The sequence below is a fragment of the Lepisma saccharinum genome, chromosome 24 (genome assembly GCF_977018435.1).
Source record: "Lepisma saccharinum chromosome 24, izLepSacc3.1, whole genome shotgun sequence".
NCBI classification, from domain to species: Eukaryota; Metazoa; Arthropoda; class Insecta; order Zygentoma; family Lepismatidae; genus Lepisma; species Lepisma saccharinum.
Genome location: NC_139252.1, coordinates 61,952,708 through 61,963,711, shown reverse-complemented (window position 1 = coordinate 61,963,711; position 11,004 = coordinate 61,952,708). Strand labels below are relative to the sequence as shown.

At 35.8% G+C, this 11,004-nt stretch overlaps 1 protein-coding gene across 4 annotated transcripts in view; it reads right to left on the bottom strand.

Annotated features, from left to right (window-relative positions):
• The window catches only part of Npl4 (nuclear protein localization 4), a 117,687-nt gene that overhangs the window by 54,237 nt on the left and 52,446 nt on the right, over nucleotides 1-11,004 (bottom strand). The gene's annotated exons all lie outside the window — the stretch shown is intronic.

Genomic DNA, 11,004 nt, shown 5'->3' with positions numbered 1-11,004 from the left:
TATGATATAGCTGCTGTAACGTAACATACATGTGTAGAACCGTAATACAAGTAGTATATCACTAATTTGGAAACGGTATCTACATACAGCAGTACAGATGACTCGTTTCTGAAATCACTGATTACAGAATTACCAAAAACTTGTGATGTCATTTTGTACAAAGCTGTAAGATCAATGAAGCTGCTAAAAATAATGCAGATGTGTGCAGGAGAGTAACGCATTTTAGGTTCAATGTATGAATCTCTGAATTCTGAAAAGGCAGCAAGTTTTTCACATGTCAATTATAAAATAACACCAATTGTTTGTAATGGGCATTAATGAAAAATGTTGTTCTTTTATTATTTATTATAATTTTTCTGCCTCTTTAGGTTAATGGCGACAATGAGGATGAGTGATGATCACACATAATTGATGGAAGGACCTTAGCAAACAGCTGGAATGCTAATGCAGAGCCTTCACCAGCGAATATGCAAGGGAACAAGTCTGTCAACAAGGTGACTGCTTGTGAAGAAATAGTAATAAGATAAAGGTAAGGTTTTCATGAGTTAGTTTAAGAAATTCACTCCTGTGACGGTATTTGCGAACAGATTCAAAACTAAACTACATACTGTATTTCACTGCATATTCACCGCACATTTTATGCCAATTTTTGTTGCAAAAAATTGGGTTAAGTTTTTTTTTAAAAAATTATGTCTATATTACCAGTACGTGAAATCATTTATTACTAAATTGTCTTTACTGCAAGATTAAGATGCTTGGAATACTTGTGAATATACATTAAAAATTAAAATTGAATAGTCCAAAATTTGTGACATTGTAATGAACATTTTTCCGGTCTGGAACAAAAGTTAACACATCAGTTGTTATTGATTTGTGCATTGTACTTGAAATATTACACTTAGGTTCTGCATCGCTATCATTGGCTTCATTATCTGACATGCCTATGCAACAATTACATGATGAAAAGGTATAAACCGTTTTTGACTGAAAAAACAGGGTGCGATGATTATGTATTGTAATACAGTACTTCACAATCTAGAGGAACTTCAGCAAGTAACATCCCAGAATTTACCACATCATGTCATTTTGAGAAAGAAAAATTCTTGTTATTTTATTTTGAGAAAAGAGACATGTTGACAGTTGCTTCTAACACCCTTACTGGAAATTTCTATCACCAGAGTTATCTATGGATTCAATCTGTAATATCTTGAAATATATTAAGTAAACATATGGGTTTGATTAACTTTTGTACATAGAATGCTAAATTTACTCAATGGTGAGTAACGAATGGTAACAGAACACATGAATATGCCTATTGCTTTCTGTGTGTTGAAATTCTACCTAAACATTTACTATGTTTTTTGTTGCATTTCATTCTCTATAATAATATACAGGCAAGATCTAATTTTCTAAGAAGGGTAATACATTTTTATAAACTGGAAGTCTGTTGGTGCATAAGAATACAGAGCTGCATTACTAATGCGTTACCTTCTTCTTTTTTATATTTGTGTTGGTAACATTTTACCAAAATTACATGTTGCCATGATAAAATCAGAAAGGAGGATTTATTTGCCTGGGCAAAACTGCTTTTACGTAACATGTAGAAACCTGTGTTGCTTTTTTAAGAGCTACTTTAGTTGCCAGTTTCCTGGTTTACTTTCTTCCTAGGCTGAAATTTTAAACGTTGCTTTTAAGTTATCAACACCAACCAACTGCAAAAATGACCAAAGTGTAAATACTTGAATTGTGACAAATACAAACCTAGGCACGATTTAGGACACTTTACTGGTACCCTGACCATCAAGAATCAACGCCTGCTGCATAGGTTCCTACATTCATTGTCAAATATAAGTTCATACAGCAACATAATTTTATTGTAAATGTCTATTTTGTAGGTAGATTGCAAATGTATGTTTTGGGATGCTATTTTCATACGCACGTAATGGAATGCTTTGTATTCACTAACAAAACTGGACAGTAACTAGTATAGCTCGACCACAAGGAAAAAAAACCTTCCGGCCAAAGAGTTCGCGCAACTTCCCTGCCGTTATCGGTGTTCGGGGCAGTGTTGCCAGGTCAGATTTGAAAAATTCGGGAGATTGTTCCTTGCAGATCTGCTACAAAATCCTATGATCTAATAGTAGCGAATGAACGACGTTCTTGGGGGCAGAGGGGCGGCATAGGCGTGGGCACTGGGGGGGGGGGGGGGGGGGGGGGGCAAGGGGAGTGGTGCGCATTGTTTACGGTGTAAACTTCACAGATACTTTTGTAACAATGGTGCTAAACCCAGCACCCTGTGTTTGGCGTAAATTAACCGAAGATCTCCGTTTCAGGAGTGGACATGTTTCAAACAAAAGAAAGTAAACCGCCCGAGGGAACCGACCAACATCTTTCATCTCTTCCGCATTTTCCGGTTAGAGGGTGCGTGGAAAACACACTCAAATTTGCCCTTTCTCAGCACCAACACAAGGGGTTTGCGATGCCTCTATTATCACGAGGAATTTTTATGACAGGAAATGGTAGAAAGTTGTGTTCACAGATGAAGCTAACGTGCCGCCTTTCGTTGTTGGCGATTTTCCACAATCTTTCAAGTCGAATGTTAACAATAACAAATGAATTTGCCTTCTGCTGGTGTTCGGTGTACAGCTATCGATAGGGGTGGGCACGCGTCCTGCACCATAATGAGAAAATGCATTACGTATGTGAAATATATTTGGTGAATTAGACAGCATGTCTTCCTCAATAATTCAAGATAGCAACGCTTATGCTAGGGTGCCACCCATCCTCCCCATCTGCTAGAAATACACACACACACACCCACAAACACATACATGTATAACATAATTTGCCCACGCTACGAAGTCAGTGTTTCTATCTCGTAAGGCAAGGACGTTTCATTGTGTTTGTATCACATCATCTATTTCATCAGTTTTTCATTCATCCATATTGTCGTACTTACCCGTAGAGGCACAAAAGCGACGTAAAATAACTAAAATAGAAATAGAGTTTAGGGTGGGATAAAATACAGCCATCTAAAAATGGTAATATAGTAAAAGTAATAAAATAATGTCCCAGCACAATTGAGTATCGTTTGACATAATTTCACAGTTCAACCAGCACTTTTCACGGCTGAGTGGAGTTCCACTCCACATCTCCCCTCCATGTTCAAGTAAGATGAGCAGGAAACATGTTTTTAAGTTGGCTGTTGGAGGTTCCATAGCAATAGTTTATTAAGGAATTCTCCCGAGAAATCAATAGTCCTGGCAACGCTGACGTGAGCCAGCGCCAATGTTGCTTCCCCCTGCCCTTTCCCGCACCCGCCGGCGCGATGTGCTTCTGCACAGGTTTTTTTGCTTGTGGTTCCACTATAACAGGAAATACCGTATTTGCAGGTGTATAGGATGCACATTTTACCTTTAAAAATAGGTCTGAAAAAACAGGGTGCATCTTATATGCCGATACTCAGTTTTTGATTACATTGATTTCTGGAAATTTTATCTATTCTGAGTTAGACAATTTCCTTGATGTGTGTGACGAATAAGGTTAAAATGTATTCTTTCCTAGTTAGAGTAGATAAATTATTTGTTGAAAATAGACCTACAAATTACTTTATATTTGAAATACTGTAAATTAATTATAAATTCAGATTTTTCTCAAAAATATATATAAACAAGGGGGTGCATCTTATATGCCAGCAAATATGGTAAGTTTTCTCTGAATCCCTTTGTTGTGAAGTACAAAATTTGCCATCTCGCCCATAACAGAACCTACGTCACAAACTGTTGTATTGTGGCTTCAAGCAGCCATGACAGGCCAGCACTTGTAAGCACATGGAATTCAAGCGGACAGACATTAGATACTAACACAGATATTCTTATTCTTAAAACAAATGTGCAGTTGGTGGAAATGTAATGAATGCTCCGTGGTGGATATATTCTTGCAAACGTCAAATAAAATTGGCTACAAACATGGTGGTTGTGTGCATCCTGACATCACGTGAAACCCACATATTTTCTTCATCAATTACATGGCACAGGCAGTAAAGTACTAACTTCATGTTGCTTCTGACTATCATGCACATATTTCCTATATGTAAGAACTATCTAGAAATTATGCCATGTGAAAAATGTCTAGTACATACAGGTCTGAAGGCTTATCTAAATTTATATTTTTCATAAGGCTAATTTGGGAGTGAAGTTGGTTATAAGTTTGTAACAGGCAGACCCTAATGGCAAAGTACCCAATAAGTTAATACATTTTTGACAAAATATCAACAGTTGGCATTTTATTCTGACATACTGATCAATCAATGTACAACAAGACCCCCCCCCAAAAAAAAAAAAAAAGATGGTGGTAGTAGCACTTGCAATGCTTATTGGACATTATTTGATTGATTTCTTGTCTAATTTGGACTTCTTTTGTGCTCAGACTGTGGGACAGCATGGGTTCAGTTTCTGAGTTTTCGGCCTGTGTATAGGACCAGTGGCAACCCACCATCATGAGGAAATAAGGGAGCTAATAGTGAGTAGTGTAACCGGGTCTTAAAAATTTCCTATAACGTCTGAGGGTTTGGCGTGCTGACGTCAGCCCATTGCCGGTTGAACTCCACACCTCTAGGTAGGATTGTGGGAGGGAGACTGGCTGTCAGGAGATAGGCCAAGGCCCTTAGGAGCTGTTGAGTCACGTTTTTTTTTAAAACGGAGGGGTATCGTTTTTCATGAAAGAGAAAGTTTTCTAAAAAAAATTGAAAAGCTTGAACAATAATTGAAGACTTTAGCACTGAAAAAATTATATGGAAATTAAGAAGTGGTATTGCATAAGTGATTAAGGCAAACATTGGTTTGGTGTGTAAAATGACACTTTCTGAAACATAATATTCAGCTCATTCTTAAGCAAATTTTGCCTACCAGATTCCTTAAAAAAATATTTTAAGTATCAATTTACGAAAGACTACACATGTAGCTCAGCTTCTGCAAGACCAAGAGAGTGAAAGTATTGTGTAATGCAATAACAGTGATCAGAACTAAAAAGAATGCCCAGTCCAGATAGTAATGAAAAATTGAATACGTGAAAAATTACTGAAATAACAAAATGCATGTCCGAGTTGTGTATTTTTTTCTTAATCCATACAGGATAATGTTCAACACTTACAGCCTAACTCTCAAGTTGGTTTGTTATTCTGTTCATAAGATCTACTCAAACTATTGTAGTATGTTCATCAATGGTCATGTATACATGTAGTTATACACACACATACATATTTCTTGCATTAAAATGTTATATGTATGGTGCCAAGAAATCATGCAAGTAATTTTAAGTGGGTTTAGAAAAAATAAAAAAAAAACTGATTTACATAAAAAAATGTAATGTTAATATAAATGTTAATAGTTATTCATCTATAAAAAGGCACCAATATGGCATACCCTTGCATACTGCCAGAAAAGAAGCACTGAATAAATACATGAACTACATTTTTTTAAAGCTTTACTTTATTTCAACTCGGACGGCCATTGTTTTATTTATTTATTTTTCTAATGTGCTTTCCAGTCACACTGATGTCACTATGAAGCCATATGCTTTATCATGCAAACTTTGACAGTAACTATAATACAGGGTAAGTCAAAATGATGTTCCCGATTTCATTCTAATAATACGTAAATGACCGAGATTACACACAGTTTGAAAAACTCAAAAAGTTTTTCCTGGCATTATAAATGTTGTACTTGTACATTTACTTGACCTATGTAAACCAGAATTTACCATAAAATTTTTGTCGATGCATTTTTGGCTTGCAAGTAAGATTAGCACTCCCCCCCCCTGCCCCCACATACACCAGGCAAAAGGAAAAAAAGTTCACACTGGAGGGACCAACATAGCGACAACCTTTAAATTTAAATTTGAAGAAGAATACATCTCCTCTTAGAATTTCATGTCTTACCCAAAATAAGAAGTCTCACATGAAATAAAGTAGTTGAAATATAGATTAAGCAGTCATAAGGTTTTCGTCAAAATAACTTAACTGTATCTGACTGCAGCATAAAAAAACAACAGAGGAGATAGGCAGAAATACGGAACATACTATGTTTTAAATTAAACAGTTCTCGAAGTTATGTATCATCTTTTTTTTCATGTCATGTGCTTTTGCACAATTGCCATACACAACTAAAAAAATGCTAGAGAACTAAAATAGTTAAAAGTGATAATTTGTAAATTCGAGGTTTGGTATGGTTATTTCAGGTTTTAGTTACATAACTGGGTATGGTGTTGACTTGAAACCCAACAAGACAAAAATCGCAGGAAATTCCATAAACATATTCCAAAGGCCAGAGAATATTAAATATGACAATTGCACGTGCCATGAAAATAGGCTTTTCACACATTTGTAAACAATTTGACAAAATGTAAAAAAGAAAATCTTTAAAATGGCATATTTTCCTAAACTGGGGAGGGGGAGCTGAAGTCCCACCTGAAATCCTACAAATATATGATTTAAATAGTGTGTAGTGGTAATTAATTTTACTTCCACTAAACATCTTGTATAATAACTTGTAATATACTGAGAAATTCATCTTCAAGGCTTCTACCCCTCACTTTTTGCCTTTAGATGGAGGCTGCCGATAAGGAATGAGGCCCCCTCCCCTAAATAAAATCATGGCTACAGGCCTGCCATGCTTTAATACTTGCAGTCACAATATACAGTAAACGCAATTTTAATGTATGATAAAACATTACTGAATGATCTGTAATGTCAGGAAATTCATTTTGGCAAAATGATCAATGAATCTGGTTACATGGATACACCACAAATATTCCAGCTGCATGACTACTACCAAGATTCAATTATTTAGCAGGGTATTCCTTTTCATTACAAAACCTCTACGTGCATATTTCGGAAGGTAAGGTTTTTCACATGCTGGTCTCAAGTTTGAACATAGAAATTTGTTTATGTCAATTATAAAATTGCTATGAGAAGGATAATGTCATAAATTGATGCAAAGCTAACCATGGAACTCAAATGCAGATTCAGTGGTAACACTAATACATGGTAGTTCAAAATAGCAGTGGTTATGGGAAATTTTCGGGTAGTGTTATCTACCTTAGCAACTACACAGAGCAATTTTACGTAAAATATACACCAGTGGTTTCTGGTCACCCTTCGTTTTTTAATCATTACACACTCCTACTTTAATTTTTTTTGTTTGTGTCGGGGGTGTAACTTTTTATGATTAAATGATGTTAGTTACTAAAGAACATAAATTTGTGACTTTAATACACAAAAGTGAATTCTCATGGATGTTCTGAATGGCTTGCACAGACCACCAATTAGGAACCATTGATAAAGACCAAAGACTTTTTATGATTACCTTCAGGCCACTTAAACATGCACATGTTTGGGTACAAGTGGTATATGAGTAACATAAAAGAAAAAATTAAAGTTGCAGTGACAATAATGATCAAAGTCTGTTATGGAATAGAATTAAACAAAATTGAAAGAAGAGGCTTAACAACCCTGGGCTGATATCTGCCATATAGCTTTTCCTTACATAGCATGTGATCAACACAAAATTCTATCACCTCTGTTATCTGGTTTTCAAGACCAATGCAACAGAATAGCTGTAGTTCATGACAGAACTGCTAGTTTCCGAAAATAAATTAGGCAAAGTATATTCTGCATACATTAGTGGCTAACCTGCAGTTAATTCATAGTTACAGTAAAGTGCTCCCCTGTGCATATGCATGAAGGCATATAGGCCGTGTGGACTTAGGGCCCCACATTTTCTTGATCACAGCCGAAGGTGAGGGTGATGTGATCAGCACTATGCCCCTGGCTGCCTTTACCTCCCTGAGTTTCCTCCAGGCACCCACTTCATACGATGCAGAGTGGGTGCCGGAGCTGCTTGAACGGGTGTAAAAAAATCCCGGGCCTCTCGCTACAGTGGCCTCACATTATATAAATTAGTGCTCCTGCACACAAACAATGATAAATATACATGAAAAGTAATTTTTCACAATGAACCAATCTCATATGTATTATTCATTCAGAAGACTAGACCAGATTGAGATAATCGATAGCATGATGCCATTTTTTATTTTAGTGAAGTGCATACAGAATGTACGAAAAACCTAGCAGAAACTGCATCCCTTTTATGACAAGAGAAGCTGGATTGGAATAAACAAATCCAGTTTTACATACATGGAAAAATACAATTTGTTTCAAAAGTCCAATTCTCAAAAATTTTGGTATGAACCTGTGGTGATAGTAATTCAGAACAGTTGAATTTAACCTGTGAATTCAAATTAAAAATACTATTTTCCCCAGATTTTGTTTAGCATTATAAGAAAACTCTCTCATGGTGTCATCTCTGGATTAAAAATACAACTTTAAATTACAAGTTCTTTGAAATTCAATAACTGAATAAATTTAGTAAATCAGTTTAGGCAAAGTGTTGGTTGAGGATGACTGACTGTACTGGGCCATTCTTATGGCAAAGGTACTGTGGGTATGTATCTTGTTGGAGCTGTAACAGAGGCAGGGTGTCAAAGAAGCACACAGGGACACCGATTGATGAACAGGTGAGGTTATAAAGTATGTATCGAAAATTGAGCTAAGCAAATCTGACAATCTAAGCACAAGCTGCATTTAATATACAAAGTGCTAGAATATAGGTGGGTTTCATGTGACTTGAGGATGCACACAACCACCATGTTTGCTGCCAGTTTTATTTGTTGTTTGCAATGAAATATCCACCATGCAGCATTTGTTACATCTGCACCAACTGCACGCTTGTTTTAAATCACAAATGTCTGTTAGTATCTCCCGCCCGCCTGCTTGAATTCCGTATGCTTACAAGAACGCTCAATCATGGCTGCTTGAAGCCACAATGCAACAATTTGTGACAGGTAAAACACGTCTATCGTAACAGAAAAATTTACTGTCTTCGTGAAATTTAACTAGAATACTGTAATCAAAATTGCTTATGAATGGAAGTAATGTATATTTAATGGTTCCTATCTTCATATTTGCTCTGTTCTGTAAAGTAAATATGATTCATATACCGTGATGCTTGACCTGTTAATACAATAACTACACACATGTAGAAAGAATTCAAACAAATGCCAGTTAAGTTTCAAATAGTTTTATTCCATTCGTAAGAATCACAGGAAAGGTAGACGGGTGTGTGTGTTTTGTAATTATTGCAAGAAACTAATTAAACAAAATATGATACCAGATGATGCAGTGTTCCTGTAACTCAAAAAAATGGATGAATCTGAGCATACGTCATCATGGCATGGTAACTATGAGGTTGCTTGTTCCATTCTGTCTGTTAAATGGGCATGTGAAGGTATGTTAATGCTGTTTAGTGGATAATACCAGTCCAGAAAAGGCAAACACATTTTTTCAATATTCACATAACTACTGTAGTTAATTTGGAAAATACAGACACAAAGAGTGTTTTTGTCCATACAAGTGGACACTTCTGCTTCAGTCTAACGTCCTGGACCTGTTTCTGAATCCTACCTCGGAGTCCCAGAAATTATGATTTCCTGTCCCTTATCATAGTCAAAATTTTAGGTTTTAGCACAAATCCTCATCTTCCTTTTTTTATCTATCGTGAAGTTTTTAATGTTTTTGTTCCCGAGACTCCCTGAGGAAGGATACAGAATTTGCGTTGAACGATTGAACTGAAGCAAAGTATTCACTCTTAAGCGTAAAAACTTTAACATTATCCAGGGAAGACTGGAAAAGTGCAACGAAAACTTTCCATTTCTTGACCCAAGATTACAGTAATGATTAGATGTCGTTCTACCAATGCCAAAATCACAAATGTGGTAAATCTTACTAGATAAGAGCATTTTAATATTCAAAGTCCTGGGGAAAACCAGGTTTTAAATGCCATTGAAAATGTACTCATGCATAGATGCTTATTAGCTCATAAAAGTTAGCAAACAAAAAGTAGTCGGAAGGAAAAAAAAAGGTAACAATTTGCACATTTGTGGTTTTTGCACTGGTGCAACTTAGTCATTTACATGTGTGTTTGAATGCCACTGAAAGCTTTCCAAATGAGAGACCAGGCATTATGACGATCCAGGTCTCCTGCAGTATTTGCTGATCACAATATTAGAACAGTGAATGATATGAGCTTTCCATTAAAAGTCTTTAATATCTCTAATACAGGGTGGATAAAAATAATCATGATTTTTTATTTTAATCTGATTTTTTTTATGTAAATCAAAGTTTTTTTGATTTTTTTTAAAACCAGCTTGCATGATTTCTTGGCACCATACATATAGATATATGTTTTTTTTAAAATAGAAAGGCTTTTTCTGGTAAATATACATTTTTCTGTTTATGATACCTTATATATGACCCTACTATGGAAATGTCTGTTGTGAGTGTTAATGAAAGTATAATAATTTCAGTAACTTTTCTTCCAGAGAAAATAAAACATTCTGGATGTACTATACAATTGTAATTAATAATATTTTTTTATAGTCTTTGTAGCTGAATTTTGTCAATTTTTTAATGATAGTTTGCTGAATATCAGCTGCCATGTTTATTTACAGTTTAATGACAAAGACACTATTTCCTGTTTAACATGATTAGTATTTTGTATATTATTCTACACAAAATATTTGCTATTTTTGTCTATAAAGATTATTGAATTTTAAATCAAGAGAAATTTAAGTGTTTTTACAGCAGGGGCGATTCCTCAATGTAGGAAGTGAGGAACTTCCTACAGTTCATTTACACTTGCTTCCAGTTCTCTACTTTTTATGTGTTATTAAATTATGAGCGCAATGTACGTACAATTGACTAGGTTAGCTTCTGTCAAGAGTTGACTAGTGCCGCTCATTCCAGTCGCAGCCCAAAGACGATGGGCACACACGCTTTGCTGCCGTGCCTGAGGAACCTCGCTGGTATCACTACAAACAGATGGGTGAGGAGTGGAAAAGGGGCAGGGGGGAAGGTTGTGGTTTTTAAAGATCCAGCGAGGAAGCATC